General features: G+C 40.2%; 1 protein-coding gene and 1 pseudogene across 2 annotated transcripts in view; one reads left to right on the top strand and one right to left on the bottom strand.

The window, feature by feature from the left end:
• The window catches only part of Ttc28 (tetratricopeptide repeat domain 28), a 433,645-nt gene that overhangs the window by 338,776 nt on the left and 68,998 nt on the right, over positions 1–25,871 (bottom strand). The gene's annotated exons all lie outside the window — the stretch shown is intronic.
• Positions 2,739–3,904, top strand: LOC114685970 (annotated as a pseudogene).

The raw sequence follows: 25,871 nt of genomic DNA, 5'->3' as shown, positions 1-25,871 counted from the left end.
GACCTGGGTCTTCTGAGGCACAGTTCTGTCTCTGCTGTCAGAGTCACTTCACCTAAAAATCCCAAACTCTTCCATTGTTTACTGAAGTCTCCATCTTTAATCAGTTGATTTTCTTACATGACTTTATAGGCAACATAATTATTCAAACGGTACACTGTTTAGTTATTGCTTGTTAAAAGTTTGCCTCTTATTCTATATATTTAATTTTTTCAACCACTTTGCAAAATAATTTCCCTTTTTTGTATTGTTTTTAAGTTGAGTTGTCAACTTGACACAGCCTAGAGACATCTGAATGAGTCTCAGTTAAGGGAATGCCCATATCAAGTTGACCTGTGGCCATGTCTGTAAATGATTGTCTTGCTTGATGTTGGAGGACCCAGATTACTGTGAGTCTATCTGCACTGTATAAAAATGTTAGCTGAGAATGCATGGGGAGTAGCCAGAGAAAGAGAGAAGAGCTGGTAAGCAGCATTCCTCCATGGTTACTACCTTGAGTTCCTGCCTGACTTCCCTCAGTATGGACTATAACCTGTAACAGTGGTCCTCAACCTGTAGGGCATGACCCCACAGGGGTTGCACATCAGATATTTACATCACAATTCTTAACAGTTGCAAAATTACAGTTATGAAGTAGCAATGAAATAATTTATGGTTGGGCGTCACCATAACATGAACTGTGTCAAAGTTGCAAAGGCTGAGAACTGCTGACCTGTAAGATGAAATAAACCCTTCCCTCCCAAAGTTGTTTGTGGTCAGTTATTACAGCAACAGAGAAGCAACCAAGACATATACAAAACACTGGGTTTTACCATGGCATCTGCATGTGTATGCATCAATGCATTGCTTTCATTTCCCCATTCTACTGCCCTCCCTCACATCACCTTACAGGTTAAATTCCATTTATCTTATCTATTTATTGTCCTACATCCCCAGAAAAATTGAAATTTTTGTTAACATCCTACTGTTTCTAAGAAGTCATGAATACAGACTCTGCCCAGGTATCCAGTGCCTTTTACACCTCTAAATGAACTTTCCATATATAAACTTATAAAATATAAAACCATATATGAAACTTTAGATTATTTCTAGAAATGTTTGCTTGTTATAAATCCCCCCTTTCTTCAATTTTTAAAAAATATTTCATTATTTTAATTTTATTTGTATGTGTGTTTTGCCTACATGTATGTAAGCGCAGTGAAATGTGTACATCAACTTTAGAGGCCAGAAGACATTGTCAGACTCTTGAAACTAGAGCTTTGAGAGTGGGGACTGGGAGTCACGCTGTGATTGCTGAGGATCAAATCTGGAACCCTTACAAGAGCAGTCAGACTCTTAACCACTGAGCCACATCTCCAGCCCTCTCCTCTGTGTTTGCTACATAGATGGAGGGAGAGCTGTAGAGCACTGGGGAGTAGATGGAGAGCTCTAGAGCACTGAGGAGTAGATGGAGAGCTGTAGAGCACTAAGGAGTAGATCGAGACCTGTAGAGCACTGAGGAGTAGATCGAGACCTGTAGAGCACTGAGGAGTAGATGGAGAGCTCTAGAGCACTGGGGAGTAGATGGAGAGCTGTAGAGCACTGAGGAGTAGATGGAGAGCTGTAGAGCACTGAGGAGTAGATCGAGACCTGTAGAGCACTAAGGAGTAGATCGAGACCTGTAGAGCACTGAGGAGTAGATCGAGAGCTGTAGAGCACTGAGGAGTAGATCGAGACCTGTAGAGCACTGGGGAGTAGATGGAGAGCTGTAGAGCACTGGGGAGTAGATGGAGAGCTGTAGAGCACTGAGGAGTAGATGGAGAGCTGTAGAGCACTGAGGAGTAGATGGAGAGCTGTAGAGCACTGAGGAGTAGATGGAGAGCTGTAGAGCACTGGGAGTAGATGGAGAGCTGTAGAGCACTGGGGAGTAGATGGAGAGCTGTAGAGCACTGGGGAGTAGATGGAGAGCTCTAGAGCACTGGGGAGTAGATGGAGAGCTCTAGAGCACTGAGGAGTAGATGGAGAGCTGTAGAGCACTGAGGAGTAGATGGAGAGCTGTAGAGCACTGGGGAGTAGATGGAGAGCTGTAGAGCACTGGGGAGTAGATGGAGAGCTGTAGAGCACTGGGGAGTAGATGGAGAGCTCTAGAGCACTGAGGAGTAGATGGAGAGCTCTGGAGCACTGGGGAGTAGAACTGAGAGCTCTAGAGCACTGGGGAGTAGAATGGGTGGTGTGGAATGTTGAATAGACCACTTCATGTATTGAACTCATGTTCTAACTCAGAACTCTTGTTCTGAGTTAATATATTTGGACTTATTGCACGTAAAAGGTTTGATGATAGTATTGTGTCTTAATTTTATATTGAACTCTGTTAAAAGTTTGATCTCAAAAATCCTAGATCTTGGGGCTGGAGAGATGGCTCAGAGGTTAAGAGCACTGGCTGCTCTTCCAGAGGTCCTGAGTTCAATTCCCAGCAACCACATGGTGGCTCACAACCACCTGTAATGAGATCTTGTGCCCTCTTCTGGCATGGGGGCATACATACAGGAAGAACACTGTATATATAATAAATTTTTTTAAAAAGATTTTTTTTTTAAATCCTAGATTTTTAAATAATAATAATAAATGATTATTTAGTAATTCTTAAGTAATAAATAATTATTTAATAATAATTATAATAAAATAGATGGTTGTTTAATGAATAATTATTTGATAATAAATAATGAATAATAATTATTATTAAGGCCCCATCTACTATGAGAATGAAGACCATTCTCAGCAATCAAGACTGTCAGCATTCCAGAAAATGTAAACATCACTCTGAAGGGGCACACAGTCATTGTGAAGGGTCCCAGAGGAACCCTCCAGAGGGACTTTAATCACATCAATATAGAGCTGAGTCTCCTTGGGAAGAAGAGGCTCCGGGTTGACAAATAGTGGGGTAACAGAAAGAACTGGCCACTGTCCGCACCATCTGCAGTCACGTTCAGAACATGATCAAGGGTGTTACACTGGGCTTCCGCTACAAGATGAGGTCTGTGTGTGCTCACTTTCCCATCAATGTCATTACTCAGGAGAATGGGTCTTTGGTTGAAATCCGAAATTTCTTGGGTGAAAAATACATCCGCAGGGTTCGGATGAGGGCAGGTGTTGCTTGTTCTGTCTCTAGCCCAGAAGGATAAATTAATCCTTGAAGGAAATGATATTGAACTTGTTTCAAATTCAGCGGCTCTGATTCAGCAAGTCACAGCAGTTAAAAACAAGGATATCTGCTGTGGGATGTTCTGTATGTCCTGTGGGAGCCCTTCTTGGGTTCCTTGTGGCATTACCCAGCAGGTCCGTATAGAGGATGATTAGGACCATGGGCCTGAGTGCAGGTGTTTGAGATGGTCTGCACTTGGCTGTGCTGGGGGATGGTCTGTATGTCAAGTTGTTCTGATTGGTCAATAAATAAAACCTGATCGGCCGTGGCTAGGCAGGAAGGATAGGCGGGACTAGCAGAGAGGAGAAATAAAAGGACAGGAGGGCAGAAGGAGACGCTGCAGCCGCCGCCATGACCAGCAGCATGTGAAGATGCCGGTATGCCACCAGCCACGTGGCAAGGTATAGATTTATGGAAATGGATTAATTTAAGATATAAGAATAGTTAACAAGAAGCCTGTCACGGCCATACAGTTTGTAAGCTATATAAGTCTCTGTGTTTACTTGGTTGGGTCTGAGCGGCTGTGGGACTGGCGGGTGATAAAGATTTGTCCTGACTGTGGGCAAGGCAGAAAAACTAAAGCTACAGATATCAGAAAATTTTTGGATGGTATCTATGTGTCTGAAAAGGGAACAGTGTGGCAGGCTGATGAGTAAGACCTAAGTTACCCAGCTCCAGAAACAAGATTCTGCATTTAAGTACGATTTGGGATATCTTTCGGGACATTAAAAGACTTGTATTAAAAATGATAATGATAATAATAATAATGATGAAAATACTAAAATAAATTAAACAGGTAAGAACAACATCAGGATTCTTTTTAAATAACTTTTATTTTGATTATAATGACTGCCTGGTGGAGGAGGAGGCATTCCGCTCAGAGGACACTCAGGAGCCATTTCTCTCCTGTCACTCAGCTCCGAGTCCTGAAGGTACATCGTCATGCTTGTGTAGTAAGGACTTTTACCCACAAATACTCAAAACAGGCAGCAATCCTGCCATAGTAACCGTCAGATGGAGTTGGTTTTTAGTAGCAGCCCCTAACTTGTGACTCTGGCAAATCATTTTACATTTTCTCACAAAAAGTCTTCCAACTCTTTAGATAAGAGTATCAAACAGACGAACATCAGAAACGGTGGGATTAGACAAGGATTCCAAGGAGAGTCTCAAAGCATAGGCAGCAATGCATTTGCTGAGTCCTTTCACATCATCTGAGCAAAGAAGGAAATGCAGCGATGGAGAACTGGGGCTGCTGCCTTCCTCTTGAGATCTTCTGAGGTGCAGGTACAGACATGGAACAATCCCACCGCGGCACAGCATCAATGCGCTCTATTAGTGGAGTGTGCATTGAGGGAGGGCATAGCAAACAGATGTAATGTATCTCAAGAAATCACACACAGCACAAAGAATGTGAAGTGGGATCTGGCACTCCACTAGCAGACAGCACCACAGTGCACGTCGAGCCCTGCACGGCCACATTTACATCTGTAATTTGCTCATATAAATGCATTGCACCAGATGGTTTAGAGAAGAGCACTCCGCATATACTGTGGGTCAGCACCCACATCTACTGCAGTTTATGGGGGCCCAGGCCTGAGCAGCACCAACCCTTCATCCTTCATTAGTTTCCTAGCATAAACCACTATATTCTTTTTGTGTCTACTTGCTAGAACCAGTATCCTCACATCCAAAATAAATAGGTAAGCCACATGCTGTGACCTTGCTAAATATCCAAGGAGGACACAGAGTGCCTCCTTAATATGAAACACACTAGGAAGATCATTTCCCCCATATCCAAATATAGTCAGGTATGTATTTCCCTACTGCAAATCCTACTTGTTGAAGAATAATCCATATTAATAACTGCAATTTTTGGAAAATTTAATAAAAGGTATAAATGAGAGCTTTTGATGAATTTTAATGCTGGGTTTCAATGTTATAACAGCCCTGTACTTGTTGCTCTGCTGGCATCTAGCTCAACTAGACACATCATGCAAGCCTTTTCAGAGGCAGCTGTGGCAACAATTTGTTCTAGACTAACAATATACTGTTGAATATGGTCATTTTCTTCTATCACAAGTGTCATTAATTAATGGATATTCAAATTAGTCCTCATTATGCAACTATCCTATTAGGAACTGTGTGTGGCAAGAAAATACAAAAATAGGGCTGGAGAGATGACTCAGAGGTTAAGAGTACTGCTTACTCTTCCAAAGGTCCTGAGTTCAATTCCCAGCAACCACATGGTGGCTCACAATTATCTGTAATGAGATCTGGTGCCCTCTTCTGGCCTGCAGGGATATGTGCAGACAGAACACTGCATACATAATAAATAAATAAATCTTTAAAAAAAAATACAAAAATAAAAATATGCCTTCAATATGTAAAATCATAGGATTTTTGTTATATCAGAAAAGAAAAGCAAAAGTCAAAGATCACAGAAGTTATCTACTGTTTTAGAAAAAGAAGGTTCAAGATAAGACTACTAGGAAAAAAATGTGATCTCATACCCAAAAATCAAGAAGGAATGTGAGCATGATTTGGGGTTACAGACATAATTCTCCCTGGAAGGAACTGAATGGCTCCCCAAGGACTAATCCCAGCTGGCCTACAAATTCTGGGGGCAGTTACTAGAGGGGGTCTTCAGGTTCAAACACAGGTCTGCAATCCCAAATTGATTCAAGTGATGGCAAATGTTTTTTAAACCAACAGTATGAGGAAGACATTGTCAGTAGCAACAATCTACTGAATTTCTGTGTCTGGCTTTTCCTCTACAGTAAACTATCATTTCAGAGTTCTTTCTGAACATATAGAAGAGTTTAACACTCATCTTAAGGACTAACACTATAGGACTGACCCTCATTTGACATTTGGCTTAGAGAGCAAAGTAATAATAATAATCATTAATTATCTATCATCTCTTTTAGATCCACCTTGCACCATATAAGTAAAACTCCCCAAATATAATTTTCCAGAACATGCTCCATCTTTCGTGGTAGCTAAATTACCAATCTCAGTTGAAATCTTCTCTTTATTGTTTTTCCCCTCTCTCACATTCTAGGAAAAAAATCACATCTCTTCAACAAGTTGACAAATATAACACTTTCTGATCAAGAGTCCAAACTATTGAAAGATTGGATAGACATCTGATCAAACCAGGGATTCCAATTATCTTTTGTGGAAACCATAAAATAATACTCAATATCCTATCGGCATGAACTATTCTTTTGTGAACCTAAGACCTATAGCTTTGTGAGCCAGGTACGTGAGGCTCAGATGTGAAATGCTTAGGACCGTGAACTGAAGGAAAGAGGCACAGACATAGGATTACCACGACCCTCTGCTGCCTTCTTTATCCTGCTCCCCTGCTCCTGTAAAGCAGGCCATAGAGACAGGAGCACCCCCTCCTGGACCCCCAACATCTGCAGAAAAACCTAGAAATGTTACTCTTCCTTCTCTCTATCTTTCTGTGTAGGAGCTGGCTATGAAGAAATTCTCCAACTTAGCTTGTCTGGAAATTAGCCACATCAATTTCCTTCTAAAGGCCCTGCCTCATACCCAGGAGGAAGGCAGTCACAGAAAGGCCTTCCTGGGTCCCCCAAGCCCCTTTCATCTACTGCTGCTATATCATTCCTCTTTTAATCCATCCAGTCACATCTCTCCAGGGATCACTGTTCTCCACTATTCCGAAATGTAGAAACAGACAGTCTACCCTGGGACGTGGGTTCTAGCCTATGAATACTCTTTAGTCACTCCTAAAGCATGAATAATAAATTGGTTACACTTCCCTCTATCGATATTTGTTCCTGTTAGTCTGTCTTTAAGTAAGTTATTTCAGACCTGGCTAGGAGATCTGGAGAGTGGAGGAAATTTTCCTCCCCTGCAATGCACTGTTCTTGTAGAGGACAGGAATTTGGTTTCCAGCACCCACACTGGGTGGCTCACAACTGCCCATAACTCCAGCTCCAAGGAGTCTGACAGCCTGCTCTGGCCTCCTCTGACACCCTTGCATACTTGTGCACTCATCCTTTCCCTGCATTTGACCACATACTCTCAACAGTCTTTTCACTCTTTCTTCCCTCCAGACCCATCGTATCCCCTTTCCTCCCCTCCCTCCCCAAGGCTACAGAAAATAGAGCTCATTCATAATCTTAAAATGTTTACTGATTAATATAAGAAATGAGAAGTAAAGCAATAAAGAAATAACACTGTTACCCATGAAACTGTGCATCTCCTTCTTGAGGGGGAGAAAAAGACAAACAGCAAGTTTGTACCACAAAAGACGGGGTGAAGCCAAATGAGGGCTATCAACATGCAGATTTCCACAGCTCCAGATGTGAGCTGTCAGTCATGATGAATACCACAGCAACCTGAGGAACTTGCTGCTACAAGAACTCATTCTAAAAGCATCTGCTTAATGAGAGCTGGAAACAAGCACTGTGCACACTCAACAACTCTCACGCTCTCAGACACTTGTTTCTCAACAAAGCTATACACAGATCTTCTCTTACCATAAAACTAAAAATTTTCACCAACTTTGTGGCACGAGTCTCAGGTCACAAATGACAGAAAGATCCGATTGGAAGCTTGAAATGTTCAGAAAATTAATTAGGATTTGTCGTGCTGAAGAAAAAAAAAAACCTTTCACTGTGCTTGTCAAAAGCAGTCTGGCACATTGCTCTAGCACGCTGCAATCTGATGACTGGTAAGCCAATGTTTTATTTACATCTCTACAGCACTCCAGTGCTTCATTTGCATACACACATAAGAACTAAGTCCAACTCCAGGGTTCCAGAAGCTCTGGGAGGAGCTTTCACTCAGGCTAAGGCTTTCTAAACTGTTTCTAAGCAAGGAGACAGCAGTGAGAACTGGGAGGGGAACTCTGAGGAGGAAAAGCAGCCCGTTGCTCACAGCTGCAAACAAGCAGCACTCTGGCAACACTTCTCATTCTATTTTCAAACCATTAACTTAAGAGAATGCAAGCCTCTGTCTACACGTTAGCCCTACTGGAGCTTACTATATAAGGTAGGCCTTACTCTCTTAAGAGTTCATCAGACTAGAGAACATGTTGATCATCCTCATTTTCTAAAGGCTAAACCGAGAAACACTGAGGATAATTTGTTTTCCACGGCCACATAGCCAGCAACATGGAAGTCCAGATCCAATTCCTCACCCACTCTGCTACTCTCTTATTCTGTCCTGTGTTATACACTGCATCACATTATTAACATAAAGCCAAAACTGTGTTAAGATGGGCACTATTTTTAAAATAGTTTTTTTAACTCTCACTCCTATCACCAATATGACAAGTGACACAGCACAGATATTTCTGTCTCTAATTACTAATCTCCGCAGTTTCAGTACTAACCTGAGCTAGAACTTCCTCATTTCAGAAATCCATGCAACAGTGAAACCACCGCTAATAATCAAACACGTGTGAATACACACCGAAAAGAGACTTCATAGAATATACATAAAATGCTATGTCTAGTTATGGAAAGTAATGACTTGAAATAATCCAAGTTTATCTGTAGTCTGATGAACAAACTACAGAAAGTCTACATATTACAGCCACTGGAGAGCTCAAGAAAGCTGAAAGCTGAAGTCACTGGAAACAGGAAATCCACTCCATTTTGAGGGCATGCTGCTGAAGGAGAAGCGTTACACGGAGCCATATGTGGAAATCGAATCTGCACAGATTCTCAGAGGTGCTTTCCTCCATTCCCGAGGAAGCAAGCTTGTGTCATTCAACAATGATAGCTCTAGCCAACTAAAGGTTGATTTGGGGCTAACACTGTGTGTCTCCTGCACCCCTAACTAAGAAGGACTTCAACCATGGTGTAGGATCTGCAGTCAGTCAAAGTAAGGGAGAGTAGATTGGATGGGCTCCCTCACACAGGCAGGCATTCCCACCGGGAGGAGGGGCTGAGGACAGCGTAGCTGCACTTGACAAGTGAGCATCACATGCACACAGCAGTCAGTGCAACTGCAATCTTATTCCGCTGTCCCTCACACCACATCAGACTTTAGGAACTATTTCTGTTAATAAGTGGGTTCCATGTCAATCAAGGATCTCCCTTTTCTCGTGTAAATCAAACAGTGCCGTAGATGCTTTAGTGTGATCACTGCTTGTTCCCACTCTTTCATTGTTCTCAGATAACAGAGCTAGAAATTGGAAATTTTATACACAATAACCAGCTCACAGCAGGATACCCAAACAAATGACCCTATGCAATCATTTATTCTTCAAACATTCAAAGGAACTTTGGCAAAAGTCATATAACATAAAATTAACCATTTAAAACTGAATAATTCAGTGGGAGTTAGCATATTCACAATATGGTATATAACCAATCTGGTTCTGAGACAGGGTCGTCATTCCACAGTAAAAGCCTACACCCATTCTACACTCTCCCCTTAGCTCCTAGAAGCCATAGTTTCACATTCCATCTCCATAGATTTATGTATTGTAGACAGTTTAAAAATTAGAATCTCACAACACGCAGCCCTTTGTACCTAGATTCTTTTACTTAGCATGCTTTAGAGTCATCTATGTTGTAGCAAATGTCAAATCAAAACTCCATTTCTTTTTATATTTATATAATCTCCCATTGAATATCCATATCAATCTATTACAATCAGATAGGCATTTGAGCTGTTTTACATCTCAGCTAATGTGAATGGTGCTGCTATTACTATGTGTCCATGTGTGTTTCAAGATCCTGGCTTCTTTTCTTCTAAGTATATATGCAGAGGTGAACTGTGGATGATATGGTAATTCTGCTTAATTTCTGAGGAATAATTGGGAACTGTTTTCTATAATCAAATAAGAACCTCTCTCTCTCTCTCTCTCTCTCTCTCTCTCTCTCTCTGTGTGTGTGTGTGTGTGTGTGTGTGTGTGTGTATGTGTGTGGGGGGGACTATGCTGATATGTGTGAAGATGCATGCATTAACAGGTACACATGCTAATGGAGACCAGAAGTAGAAGCTGGGCATTTTTTCCTGTACCTCACTCCACCATAGTGCTAACAAATTGGCTAGATGGGCTAGCCAATGACAACTAGGGATCTGCCTATCTCCATGATGTCCCCTTTATTTCCCAGCATTGGAGTTATAGATTCATGCCACCACTCTGGAATTTCTAATGTGGGTTCCTAGGGATGCAAACTCACATCACCCTGTTTGCACATCAGATACTTTACGAACTCAAACTCATGGGGATCCACCTGCCTCTGCCTCCCACAGCTGGGATTAAAGGCATGCACGACCACTTGGTGAAATATTTTTTACATGACATTTTCCAAAACTTTCAGATTTGAGTAATGTTCCCTTTGTAAATTTTTTTCTACTGATTCAGGTTGGCAACTCTACATAGAGATTCTTAGTATTTACTTTGTTCAACACAGAGTCATCAGGTGGATTTGATATACTGTGTACCCTAATAAACTTTGGGTCATAGAACAGAACAGCCACTAGATTAGACATAGAGGCTAGACAGTGGTGGCACACACCATTACTCCTATCACTCAGGAGGCAGAGATCTGTCTGGATCTCTGTGAGTTCAAGGCTACACTGGGAACAGAGCCAGGCATGGTGGCACACACCTTTAATGCCAGCACTTGAGATCTCATGTCTTTGCTTGGAAAGGACTCATGCCTTTAATCTCAAGAAGTGATGGCAGGAAGCAGAAAGGTATTTAAGGCATGAGGACCAGGAACTAGAGGCTTTTAGCAGCAGTTCGACTAACCCTCAGAGGTGAGGACTCTAAGGTTTTCAGTCTGAGGATTCCTGGAAGCAAGATTGGCTGAGGAGTTGGCGAAGTGAGGTTGCCTGTGGCTTGTTCTGTTTCTCTTATCTTTCAGCATTTACCCCAATATCTGGCTCTAGGTTTTGTATTAATAAAACCAATTAGCAATTCATGGTACACATACATACACACACAAGCATACATGAACACCACGCGCGCGCGCACACACACACACACACACACACACACACACACAAAACCACCACCACCACTGACCCACCCACATACACACACCACCACCACCACCACCACACATACATAGCATATATACACACATAGACCACACACAGAGAATACCTTTCTTCCTTGCTCTATGACAGCTCTACTAGTATCCCATCACTCCCAGATTTTAATAAAAGGTTTATGACTCCATCACAAGCCCCATGATATATCTTTTTTTTTTCATTGTTATAACTTCTGCAGATCATCCCTGCAAGCCTCAGGGACACATAACCTCAAGCATTTCCCCAACTTTCAACTTTTAAATCCATTGCATAAGTATTCTCCTTCCTATTCCCCTGGTCCTATACCAAGGCTCTACCAAATGGACACTGTGAGGTTAATACTGACAATTTGATGAGCTCTGGTTACACCTGTGAAGGAGTTTCTAGGATTAACTGCAGTGGGAAGACCTGCCCTAAATGACCCAGACTGAACAAAAAGGAGAAAGCAAGCTGAGGGCACCTTCATCTCTCTCTGCCTCCCCTGCCATGGTGGACTCTATTCTTGAACTCTGAGCTCAGATAAACCCATGTGGTATTTTGAAAGAGAAGGGTTCCTATAGGTTCATATGTCTGGTGGAACTGTTTAGAAAGGATTAGGAGGCGTGGCCTTTTTGGAGGAGGTCTGACACAGGTGTGTGTGTGGGGGGGGGGGTGTTGAGTTTTCAAAAGACTTGTGACATTCCCAGTTACCTTTCTTTGCCTCCTACTCTCCAATCAAGATGTGAACTCTCAGCTCTTCCTACTGGCCATGCCACTGATTCACCTCCACCATCAAGGACTCTAAACCTCTGGAACCAAACACCCAATTAAATACTTTCTTTTATAAGTTGCCTTAGTCATGTGTTATCACAGCAACAGAAAAGTAATTAGTATATTCTTCCTTCCAGAAATTGCTTTTGGGGGCTGGAGAGATGACTCAGCGGGAAAGAGCACTGGCTGCCTTTCCAGAGGACCGGGGTTCAATCCCCAGCACCCACATGGCAGCTCACAACTGTCTGTAACTCCAGTTCCAGGGACTCTGACACACTCACACCAATGTGCATTAAATAAATTATTTTTAAAAGGGTGGCGGTAATGCCACCACAGCCAGAAATTGCTTTTGTCCATATTTTTTGGCAGCAATGAGAAAAATAACTGGTAAAGACACTGACCTCCTAACACAGCATAATTTCCCAAACACTCTAGAAAGACAAAAGCACACACACTTACCTGAGACACCTCAGTGACAGTTCAAGGAGGTGAGCCAGTAAAGCATGCACACACACTCTCAAGACTCGTTTAGTTATTCTATGGATCCTCAAACATGATTTATATGTCTGATTTGTCTCCTCAACTTGACAGTACACATACCTAACAGCATGGTATCCATAAATCGCCCTAATAAAAACATCTGCAAACGGTTCCACAGAACGGCCCTTGAAGTCCAGTATGTCTGAGTATCCTTGTCAGTCTCCAGCCATGATATTATGACAAGGTTATTTCATTTTAAAGGTTACCATCCCTTCAAGTGTCAAATATGACTACTGGGGCAGATGATAAAGAGTATTTTTGTAATCAGCACAGAGTTGATGTATTTAAAGGTTAGTAGATTAAATCATCTCAGTAATTCTAAAACCTAGTCTGATAAGAAAATTAGGAGATGAATTTTCTTAGAAAAACAAATACCTTCCATTGCTATAATTCACTCAACTACTGAAGCAAAACTGTTCATTCTTAGTTAAACCAAGTCAATACTCTTGTATATAATATAAAACAATCTGGAAATGACAATAATCTATAAAAATGATTTTATACAGCCCTTATTTAGTTTAAATATGAATATACAAACTGCTATTTTAACATGTATTTGTTTAATTTCTAATTAGCTTCACTTCCATCCTGTATTTCCCACATCTTTTCTCATTCAGTTAGCTTTAAATATATTCTTGCCAATTCTTCATGTTCTCATCAGCACAATTAAAAATTTTTATACAACATTGGTATGGGAGATGACTGACAATAATTTTATTCTTCTCAAACTGATTCCTTGCTGAGTCTGTAGGGTGGAAAATATGTTATAAGTGATTTAAAAGTTAAAATTTCTGAAATCCTATTTTTTAAATGAGTATCAAAAAAGAAAGAAAATGAGTATATAGTTGTCCTACCTTTAAAATGAGAAGTCCACATTGTGGGGAGATGTGTGTGTGTGTGTGTGTGTGTGTGTGTGTGTGTGTATAGTCAAAGACATTTGGTAAAAAAAAAATGCTCTAGCTATTTCTTGAAAAGAAGTTGCATTTATAGCTGTAATTGTTGAAATTATATAAAACAACCATTTGTTCTTCAGAAACTGCTGAGATGTGGCCCTAAGATCACAGGGATCATTGCATACAAAGCAGAGATGCTAAGAGCAGAATCAGTGTTGACAAGTTTAAGCTCGAGCTTCTGAAAGACACTCAGTGCTAACCCAGTTCACAAAGGGAAGATAAAGACTAACAAAGACAACTGTAAGAGAAAATTGATTAAATCACCTTAAAAGAGGCTTTGGTGCAGTGAAATTCCTTAGTGTAGAAATTCCCCCATGGGAAATTGTACAAATGTCTAGTCTAAAGTGTACTAAAATCACAAACAGACACTCACACTAAGGAAAATTGCTTTTTACTTATCAGGTCGAAAAAAACAAGGAAGGCTTGAAAACAGTTATTTCCAGGGGAGAAAGTAAAGCAGGAAAGTGAAGATATAATAAAAGGACTATAATCAGAGATATGGGAAGAAGACAAACTGCATTAATTAATTTTCTTTAAGAAATAAGACCAGCTCACACTGAGATGAATTGTCTCATTTGCCAAGTGTCCCAAGTGGCAAAGTCAAACAAATAACTCTGTAATTCTTCATTAGTATTTCATCAAGTTTAACCATTTGCAGACTGCCACAATGGGGGAGGGGATTCCCCTACTCTGCTGAGAATTACAAGTAATCAACACTTTCATGTGCATTTTACAATACCTTTCTTTTTTGAAATAACCTAATGACAAATGGAAACTGTATAGAGCAAACCCAAGGATAAAAGCAAGAAGAGCCAATTCAGCAGGGAGGCCATGCTGTCCTGCAGACAGAGGAAATCCTCCCAAATCCACTGCGAACTGATTTACATTTTTTGACTCACCTAAGCCTAGGTCTCACTGATTTGCTTCACTGACTTGCTTCAAATCACAGTTTTCACATATGCACACAACTAAGAATGCACCAGAAGAACCACAGAGTGCCATGAGAGTGAAAATCAGAGCAATATTAACGTCACATTTGCCGAGTACCTGCCTTTTTCCTCACTACACACAATTTCCTTTGATAAAGGCCATATATCCAGCAATTCCTTACTTACATAGTTGAGGTTTACTATTAGTAATAAAAAAATGTATACAGTAAGACTTGGAAAGCCAATGACTCCTCAACATTCAGCTGAGAAACTGTGAGGGTGCAGTCCTCACGTTGATGTACTTCTGTGACATAGCTAAGACCGCCAAAAGAAGAGGAACTGTGAACATCAGGGTTTTACCTTCACTTAGTCCTAATGAGGGATATATGTGGGCTAGGGATCTAGATCGATGGTAGAGCAACTTAGCCAGGATGCCCAAGGCACTGAGTTGAATCCTCAAATACATCCCTCCAAAAGAAATAAACACATCTTAATCAAAGATTAAGTTTTATGATAGGCACTTTGGATTTTTTCCAAAATGAAAAGAGTTTTATGAAAGTAAGAGAATTAATAAATTATCTTTGATTTTAAAAGTTGGTTATTGAGCTGGAGAGATGGCTCAGAGGTTAAGAACACTGGCTGTTCTTCCAGAGGTCCTGAGTTCAATTCCTAGCACCCATATGGTGGCTCACAAACCATCTGTAATGAGATCTGGCTCCCTCTTCTGGCCTGCAGGGATACATGCAAACAGAACACTGCATACATAATAAATAAATAAATCTTTTATAAAAAAGTTGGGTATTATATCATCTTAAATATTTTTTATCTGAGTATGTGCTATATACCTGTTGAAGGGTTCACAACACGCCCCCTCGGTCGGACGTGTTTGCATATGCCTGGCAGACACTTCCACCTAGCCAGTTCCAGGTCAGGATAGCCATTTCCGGGTCAAGGCATCTCTCGTGACCAGGATCCGTGATGTTGCATGGCTATGTAGGAGGGCAACGTAGCCATGTGATATACACATATGTGTGGAGTAGTAACGTGGACCTGTGCACGCCCAGCCTTTAAAAGCCGGCGCCATGTTCCCCAGCTCCTTCTCCTCACACGTGTCTCTCCCACAGGTCTGCACACTCTCTGTCCCTTTATCTCTAATAAAACTCTTATTAGCGGATTCTGTCGTGTTTCTGTGACATTTCCTTGCAGGGTAAGGGCACAGCGCCGCAAATAACTAACACCTGTAATCTCAGAGTTAAAGAGATAGAGTGGGGGGGAGGCAGTAGTTCAAGGTCATCCTAAGGCTACCAAAGATCATGTCTCAAATTTTTTTTTTTCTTGGTTTTTCGAGACAGGGTTTCTCTGTGTAGCTTTAAAGCCTTTCCTGGAACTCACTCTGTAGTACAGGCTGGCCTTGAACTCACAGAGATCCACCTGCCTCTGCCTCCCGAGTGCTGGGATTAAAGGCATGCGCCACCACTGCCCAGCTCAAATTTTTAAAAACGGAAGAAAAAATATTTGATTATGTTTACACTTACCACCCAGAGATAAAAGTGGCTAAGATTTTGATAGAAATAAATATATAAACATATATCCTAGAACTCTTCGCATAAATACACTTACAGTTTATAATAAAAAATATTTAATTAATGTTTATCAAATAGGCTTAATGTGTATAATCCATGACCTCAGTACTCAGAAGCAGAGGTAGGAGGGTCAGGAGTACGAGGCCAGCCTGAGCTCCATGAGAATCTCTCAAACAATACCCATTCTAAGCATATGCTGCTGCACAATAGCATCAAATCTTATGTGACGAACTATAAAGTTCATAATAAGCATTAATACTGAAGTAGCCTCCTGACCACATTTTAGGAATGATGCTTCAATAGTAAACATGCCTGCCTTCCTTGTTTTTTCTGTGTTCATACTTCTAGCTATGAATAAAACTGGATAACACAAAAAGACTCTGAGAGACCTGCTTACTTCAGACATAACACATCATCGTTGCCACTGGAAGACAGATAACGAACAGGATGTCACATATATAATGTGGTGCCACTCCATGTTATTGTGTTTTTCTGTTTTTGAGTAGGGTCTCCTTTTTCTAAGACTACTGTTTATGGTAGAAAAGTGAGAGTTTTCCCTTTACTATACAACTAGATATAGTAAGTACTGTTTAAGGGGTGGGGGCTTTTGTTCATTTGGATTTTGTTTATGTGAATTTTGGTTTGGGGATTTTTGTGGGGAGGATGGTGACTATTTTGAGTCAGAGCCTCATGTGGCTCAGGCTAGACTAAATCTCACTGGGTAGGCTCATTCTGATCCTCCTGTCCACATCTCCCAAGTACTGAGAATGCAAGCTTGTGTACTGTAGCTGAATGGCAGAGCTTTCAGTTTTCCTGTATTTCTTGGCTTGTGAATAAAGAACAGCTCCCGGGCTTTTAAAGGAACAATGAGCTGAAAACAGAACAAGAGCATGAGAGAGCAACTCTGATGAACTAAGGAAGAAAGAGGCCTTTTCCCAAATTAAATAATGTCTGAAGTGTACCTAAGTAGTGACAGCTACATAGCATACTCCTGGCTTCTGAAAGACATCAGTATAAATCCTTTGGTTTCCTTGTTTGTTTTAGGGGAGGCCTCATGCAGCTGATAGTGGGCTTGAATTGCCTAAGCAGCAAAGGATGATTTTGAACTCCTGATCCTCTTGCTTCTGTCTCCCAAGTGCTGATATCACAGGCATGAACCACCACATCTGGTTTTATGCCATGCTGGAGATCAAACCCGGGGCTCTCTGTACATTCTAGGCAAGTGCCCTACCAGCTGAGCCAAATTCCCAATCCTGTATTTTTCCTCTAAGATAGTCTGTCTATAACCTAGACAGGCCTAGAATTCCCAGGAATCCCTTGCCTGGGTCTCCTAGGTTTTAAGATTATAGGCACAAATTACCATACCCAGCCTGTCTGCTTCTTTATTTTTTTTTTTTTTTGAAGTTTTAGCAGTTGCATGGGCCCAACACTATGACTTTTAAATATATATATAATATACATATAAATACATTAATTCAAACCTCTCTCCAAAGAGTACAGATAGTTAAGTACTAAAAAAAAAAATTGTTCAATTTCTCTTAAATCCTTAAGAAGGTCTACAATTAAAAAAAAACAATTCCGGGCTGGAGAGATGGCTCAGAGGTTAAGAGCACTGACTGCTCTTCCAGAGGTCCTGAGTTCAATTCCCAGCAACTACATGGTGGTTCCCAGCCATCAGTAATCAGATCTAGTGCCCTCTTCTGGCATGCAAGCATACATGGAGGCAGAATGCTGTATACATAATAAATAAATAAATCTTAAAAAAAAAAATTGTTTTAAAAAAAGAAAAACAACTCCAAGAAGACAGTCATCACGTTAACCTGAACAACTACCACAGTCTGTCTGTCTGGAAACCTGCACTCTAACATTTGCTGTGAGGATTTAGCACTTGTGCTGTAAGACCACTGGTGCCATCACCGTGCCGCAGGGTTTGCCCGGTCTCTGGAATAGGACCTATGAACACACGGCAGCGGCAGCAGAGGCCTGCGATGGGTGCGGTTTCTACTTGATATGCACATTTGTTTTATCTTTTAAATCGTGTATAATAGAGCGAGAACATGGCTAATTACATTAAAGGCTACAATATGCAGAAACCCAACACTTATAAGAGACAATTCCTTATCACAGTGATTCATAATTTTCATTAGCAGGAACAATTCTCACTTATTAACAGGTTTCTGCACAGTCGCTGATAACCTGGGCTTCATAACGGGATATAAAGAATAAGATAAAGATTCAGTTAACAATTACATGAATGAGATAAAATGAAGAAAAAGTACAATCAGGTCAATCACTGGGGATACTACAATCTATGACTAGAATAAAAACATATCAGTCACCCATTAAATTTGTCTTTTTCTTTTGAAATGGCAAAATGGTACAAGCTTATTTCATAAAATTTTGGAGTCCAGAGGAATAATTCTTAGTGGTGTGAAATAATACACCAATGTCTATTTCCAGAGCTTTTGAAAAACTCATATAAAATAAACATTTATACAGCACCTATTTTAGGCCAAACCTGAAGACACACTTAAGCATTAAATGTACAAAAGTGACTGGTTACCGTTCACTATCAACGAATTCACTGTCAGTGTATTCAGTGTGCATAACCAAATGCCACCAATGCTAAGAAGATCTTCCAAATTGAGGAACTACATTAAAAGCTTTACAAATTCAACCCAAACTGTCTGACTCTGGGATCTGTTACTGACCATATGAAGACACAATATACATCTGCCTCTAAAGAAGACCATAAAAATGTCTAAAAACCTAACATGGAATGTTGTCCAAAGGAAACAGATTAGCTGAGCAGAAGTAAAAGAAGTAAGAGGTGAGTAGTAGCAAGATTTAAAATGTCAGGAAAGTTAAATCATGGAGAGTGTGAAATACATGTTGCAGAAAATTAAAAATCTAGATAAATTAGGCTCATGCCGTATTTGTGGGTTGGAAAAATTCATTATGGAAACAAAGGATCTGGAATAGGACAAAGTATGAAAAGAAGAAGAGCCTGTGAGATGGTCAGCAGGTGGAGGCACAGACCTTATCTTGATGCCCAGAGACTGCAAGATGGCAGGAGAGAATCTACACCCTCGAGTTGTCTACTGACTCCCACGGGCAAGCACACTGCGGCACCAACAGGCCTGCAAGCACACACACACACTGTGTACAAGTGACAATCGGAACTACTTGAAATTATTTGATAGGTCAATTTTATATTCCATGTTTTTATCCAAAAAAATGTTTTTGAATGAATGAAAACAAAACATGTTGCCAGAAATGTGATACGGATGCAACATTCACTACCGCTGAAGTGTAAGATGAGTAGTTGATAAAGTATTGTTTGCCAGTTTTGTATTGAATCTAGTCCAATAGTTGTAATAATTCCTTCCTAGGCCTTTACCTATAAGAAATATTAAAATATGTATCTACAGAAATGTCAATGTTCATAGAACCTTCATTCATAATCGCTGAAAAACACACATGGATTTGGTGTATAGCTCAACGGTAGACTATGAACTTATACTGTGTAAGGTCCTGGGTTTGACCCTCAGCACAAAAATATCAATAATATCAGCACAAAAATATCAGTAATATCAACAAAAACTAGACAGCTGCACATCCAAGTTGATGTGTAAATTAGTTAGGATATATTCACACAATGGAATAGCATTCAGTAATAAACTCAGCAAAGCACTGATATATGTGACCACTTATATCAATTTTTAAAACACTATATAAAAATATATATATTCTCTATTATTCAACTTATGGGAAATAAAAAACCTTAAATTTTTCTATGATGACAACAAATCAGTGGTTGTAAAAAGAAAAAACAAACAAAAAAGAGGAAATATTTTTAAACAGATGATAATTGAGTACTACATATCAAAATATGTGGGATGGTACTTTAATGACCTTAAATACATACATATGAGAAAAAAGACTGAAAATTTTAAAATTCTAAGCAACTTTGTCAGGAAGAATAAATAGAAAATTAAATAAAGACAACAGAACTAAATAATATTTTTTTTAAAGTTATACAGATAATCTCCAAAGCAGAGGCTGACTCTCTAACATGTGCAATGAAATTTGTAACTTCCAGAAAAAAGCACAATGGAAAAGACAAAGAACCTGAGTAAGAAGGGAAGAAATCACCACAGGCCTTGGAGACATAAAAGACACTGACTAGACCAAGGGTGCAGAGAGTTTGGCAGCATGCAGAACATCTGAGGGATGAGGGAGTTAATCAGCTACAATTAAATAGAAAATACCAAAGATCAACAAAGATACGGAAGGACTGGAATTCTCATAAATCACTCATGGAAGTTCAAACTGTACACAAGCAATTTGAACAAACTACACAAAGATCACAGCAGCATTATTCTTCACAACCAAAGCTTGGAAACTATTTAAGCAGCCATCAGTTACAGACAGTGCATTGCGGGACACAGAGCAAAATAACTGAACCGACTACTGCTACACACAGCACAGATCACTCCCACCAGAGCTAGAGGAGCCAGAATACTCAGATGGCACAAAGAAATGATGAGTTCTGTTTTATTCATTTACTTACTCACTTACTTATTTATACAGTATCTCACATAGCCCAGATTGGCCACAAACTGGCAAGGTAGCCAAGGCCAGCTTCGATGGATTCCGTTTGTACTGGGCATCTCCCCAGCCCACCAAAAGAAAATTTCATGTAATTTTGAAGAAATCTCATTTGTTGCCCTAGATTTTTTTTAAAAAGAGAATAACATATTATAGAGTAGTTTCTTCCCACCTAAATTTGAAGACTGCCTACACGCATGTTAGTACAAACAGGTGAGACGGATAGATGACTCAGCTAGAAAAGGTGCTTGTTGTGAAGCCTGACAATCTGAGTTCAATACCCAGGCCCGCACAATGGAAGGAGAGAATGGACTCCAACAAGCTGTCTTCTTGATTGCTACATGTACACTGTGGTATACAAGGGCACCCACCATACATGGCATGTCGGTGCTCACATACAAATAAATTAATTCAAAACAAAATTTTAAAGTGTGTTTGTCTATATAAAGCATATAAATGTACATTTAAAAATCATGACATACACATATTCTCTTTTAATGAAATAGTGTTTTAAATACTGTAAAGTTTTGAGTATTATAGTAGATTCTGCCATTTGTGGAGTGTATGTGTGTGTGTGTGCGTGTCTGTGTGTCTGTGTGCCTACGTGTACCCTCCCTCAGGTGGGTCTCACTGGGGCCTGTTGCTCCCAGACTGGACTAGCTAGGAGAACAAGCCTGCCACATGGTGCTGGAACAAACTCAATCTCAGCACCAACCATAGAGACCTGGAGGTCTGTATAGATGGGCAGTCATGTGGTTGGGTTTACAACCAATGAGAAGACAGAACAGAGAGTCTATATAAAGACAGACACACAGGATGTAGGTCTCTTGGCTGAAGAGGACAGCAGCAGCAGTAAAGAGTAAGGTTTTCAGCTCTTAGCTCTGACCTCTTGGGCTTTCATCTCTGCATTGGCTCTGTGTTTCTTATTTAACAAGGCGGTTACATCTACATCTGGTAGAAGGCAGAAAGATATGTAAGGCGTGAGGACCAGGAACTAGAAGCCTTTAGCTGGTTAAGCTTTTAGACTTTGAGCAGCACAGTTCAGCTGAGAGGCATTCAGTCTGAGGAAACAAAATCACCTGAGGAATTGGCCAGGTGAGGTAGCTGTGGCTTGTTCTCTCTCTGATCTTCCAGCATTTCACCCCAATAACTGGCCTCAGGTTTGATTTTTTTTTTTTTTTTTTTTTTTTTTTTGGTTTTTCGAGACAGGGTTTCTCTGTGTAGCTTTGCGCCTTTTCCTGGGACTCACTTGATAGCCCAGGCTGGCCTCGAACTCACAGAGATCCGCCTGGCTCTGCCTCCCGAGTGCTGAGATTAAAGGCGTGCGCCACCACCGCCCGGCTTGATTTTATTAATAAGAACTTTTTAAGATTCCTACTACAGTCTGGTTCTCAGGTTTGCATGGTGAGCACTTGTTACTCAGCCATCTCTCCAGCCCCCAGCACTCTGGTATTTTACCTGAAAAGCTGAGTGGTACTACAAATACCTTCTGGTATCTATCAATGCATTTTTTTAAACCATAGCTTCATCTTTAAAACTTATGGAGTTAATATAGTATTTTCCAAATACAACAGAACATAATTACTGTTTTTGTTGATGATCTAGAAAAGAGGTTTTTAACTTAGGGGTCCAACAACCCTTTCACAGGGATTGCATAAGACCATCAGAAAACACAGATATTTACATTATGATTCATAACAGTAGGAAGATTACAGTTATGAAGTAACAATTAAAATAATTTTATGGTTGGGGGTCACCAAATGAGCAACTGTATTAAAGGGCCGCAGCTTGAGGAAGATTGAGAACCACTGGTCTAGTACAAGTCTTGACAGTGCATCTGATAACAACCAGTTACGAGATAACAGTTGTTTCCACTTCTGCAGTGGAGCATCAGTTCTCTCCAGTACAGTCTAATCCTCATTACCCCTGCACCTGAGAGTGAGCGGCCTGGAAAATGCCCATCTGTTGATTTCAGAACCACAGAGCTCTCACTCACTGACGACACCACTGTAGGAGAAATGATGCAGACTCCCTTCTGAGGAAAACACAAGGGAACCGGTAAAGGCAGCATTCCCAAGTTCTAAAGAACATTCCACAAAGTTCTGACAGTCGGCTGTCACCTCAGTAAGCTCATGGAACTGTCTCCAATGTACACCAAAGTGAGATGGAAAGAGGTCCTGCTGCCAGCCAAAGCTAAAAACAAGCACATCTTAGTTTGGGTTGTGTGTTTCCTTCAGAGTCAGATTACACAATACTCTAAAGCCTAAAGTCAGCCATGCTGACTTTGGCCTCCTACTCCCACCCTCTGCTGGCTGGGGCTCCTGGGAGCATTTTTAATTCAGATAGTCTCTTTCATACTGTATCACATGGAGCAGTAGACACTGAATAATTTGTTAAAGTTTTCTAAAACATATGGTTTTGGGACTAGCTCCCTACTAACTCATCAGATATCTGTACTCATCCTTTGTGATCCAAACACACTTGCCTAATTTCAACCTCTAAACTCATCAATATCCTTTCTCCTCAGTATTGTCCATGCCCTACCCCATCTACAGAACTCCCCACACACTCTAGTTTCCTTCAAACCAGATGCAGTATTTCCTCAGGGAACTCCAGATATGCTGGGTCTTCCTCTTACACACCTCATCCCACATTGTACTCCTTGGCACTACTTACCACTGTTATAATTAAATAATGAATTCTATGATTAATTACTTTAATATCTGGCTCTCCTTCATGATGTAAGTGCCATGTGACTATCCCCAGTGACTTTTACAATCAACTCAAAAGTAAAGTCTTTGACGAATAAATGAATTTGAAAATCATTATACAACTTAGTAGATAAACTAAAAAGGTTACTTAACATCCTTAGACTTCAGTTTTCAAATCTATAAAATGAAGATAATAAAAACAGTCTCACTGAGTTGTTGAGAGTAACGGTAAAATTTCAAACTCTAAGATGGCATAAAAATATTTATTATTGTAAGAAGATATTTCCTATTTAATCTCTATCTTAGAGATATTAGCTAAAAACCTTTAAAATGCTACAAATTATCAAGACGATAACAATTTAAAGGCAGTCATTAGTTCCAGCTGGGAGCAGCTCCGACGGTCTCTGAGCACGGGCACAAGCACCGCTGGCCGGCCGCACAACCGTCCACCTCCTGTGAAAGCCCGCCAAGGCCTCCCGCAACTCATGCTCCGGAGAGCAGCGTTTGCTATGCGCTGGTTCACGACGTACACCAGCAAAAGTGTGGATCAATAGTGAAAGATGGGGCTCTCCAATTCACTCACAACTTCACCTGAGTCAATAGATTCGTGAAAGTACCTACTGTGTTATACTTGCTACAGTCTTTGATCTTTAATACAAGTCTGGCTATAACAACACACATCTCCTTCCCTGTGTTCTGCTGTAACCTAATCCTAGAACAGAATGATAATGTTCCTCTTGTCAGTATAAACAAATGCACACCAAATTATTCACTTAAATCTTTCAGGTATCTCTGATAACTTTAGAATCTCTGATTCTTAAAAAATTCTTAAAATGCATACAACTAAAAGGCAGATATATAAAGCATAATTATTAATCACATGAAAATTTATACTCTGGATACTGTAGTCTTCAAAGGCATTCCTATGATAGTCTAGAGATAATTGTATATCCATATGTATACACAGATAATCATCTCTCTATACAACCTTCATATACCTATGTGTTCAAACCTAACTCCACTGTGTAAGTATATAGGGTTTACTTGTACCCTTGTCTAGAAGGGAATCTCTCTCAAAGCATGGCTGGTAGCTCTTCAACCCATACCTCAGCCCTGAGGACAGCAGCTCAGGACGATGGCCTCACTTGACATGTGCAAAAACCTAACCCCACCCTCACTCACATCTTTGTGCTGCCTAACTAACTCACCCTGAAAGTCAGGTTCTAGAGTCATCCATTCTTTTTTTTTTTTAATTTTTTTTTAAGACTTATTTATTTATTATATATACAGTGTTCTGTCTGCATGTATGCCTGTAGGCCAGAAGAGGGCGCCAAATCTCATTACAGATGGTTGTGAGCCATCATGTGGTTGCTGGGAATTGAACTCAGGACCTCTGGAAGAGCAGCCAGTGCTCTTAACTGCTGAGCCATCTCTCCAGCCCGAGTCATCCATTCTTAACTCTCACATCTTTGTGCTGCCTAACTAACTCACCCTAAGAGTCAGGTTCTAGAGCCATCCATTCTGAACTCTAAAGGAAGAACTCCTAGTTGAAAAACAAAACAAAATAAAAAACAAAAAACACAACCACCTTCCTTGTATAAGGTCATGGGAATGTAAATTAGCCCAAACAATATGGAGATCAGTATGAAGCCTCCTCAAAGAATTAAGAATCAGAAAAGAGGCTTCCATATAAAGTTCGTTTATGCCATTTCTGAAATTGTGTCAAACTTTTGATGATCAAGTTGCACTGAATCTGTAGATTGCTTTTAGGTGGATGGCCATTTTCTCCATGTAGTCATAGTCATAAATTTTTTCTAAAATTCAATTGCTTTATATACCTGATGTACCCATCAGTGTAGCATTAAAGCATAACATTTTAAATAACAGTAATAAGAATGATTAAAGCAACAATTATACTCTTTGATATATTAATGGATAGAACAAAGATCAGTAGTATGAGTCTCTGATACTAGAAACGACAATAAATTGGTGAGTAAGCTAAATAAATTAATCATTTCCATCTGCTGTGACCATGCACACTAGACTACTCTCCCGGTTTCCCTTTAACTGAGAAAATGGAAGACTCACTTGGTGTTCAAGTCATATCAACAGAAAGAACATACTAAATAAGGCTTTCCAAACAGACTGCCTCTAAGAGCCAACGAAAGGCTGGAAGCTGGAAAATTAAGAAGAAAAAACTTTGCAGGGTGTATCATACTTGGCAGCTACTGGTGATTGGATCAGACTCAGTACAGAACATTCTTGTCTTTCTTGTCTGTATTTTCACAGAAATGATTTTTCCATTCCAGCACTTATATACATCTATGCATGGCAGTAAGAGAGCATTCCCTGACTTTCAATACATATGGTGTGCATTCAATGACATCATTCACCACAACATTTGCCAAGTTTAACCTCTTGTGCAGACCACCAAAACACAGTTTCACAGTCCCTATGGGACTAAAAAGAGTAGTTCCTGCAGAATGGAGAGGTTATTAATGTTTCATCCATATAACCATACCCTCCCTATCCTCTCATAAATAAAACCTTTGTAATCTTATAATGTATCCAACTTTCATTAACCC

Source organism: Peromyscus leucopus, chromosome 23 (genome assembly GCF_004664715.2).
Source record: "Peromyscus leucopus breed LL Stock chromosome 23, UCI_PerLeu_2.1, whole genome shotgun sequence".
In the NCBI taxonomy this organism is placed as follows: Eukaryota; Metazoa; Chordata; class Mammalia; order Rodentia; family Cricetidae; genus Peromyscus; species Peromyscus leucopus.
This window is presented reverse-complemented; position numbering and strand designations above follow the sequence as displayed.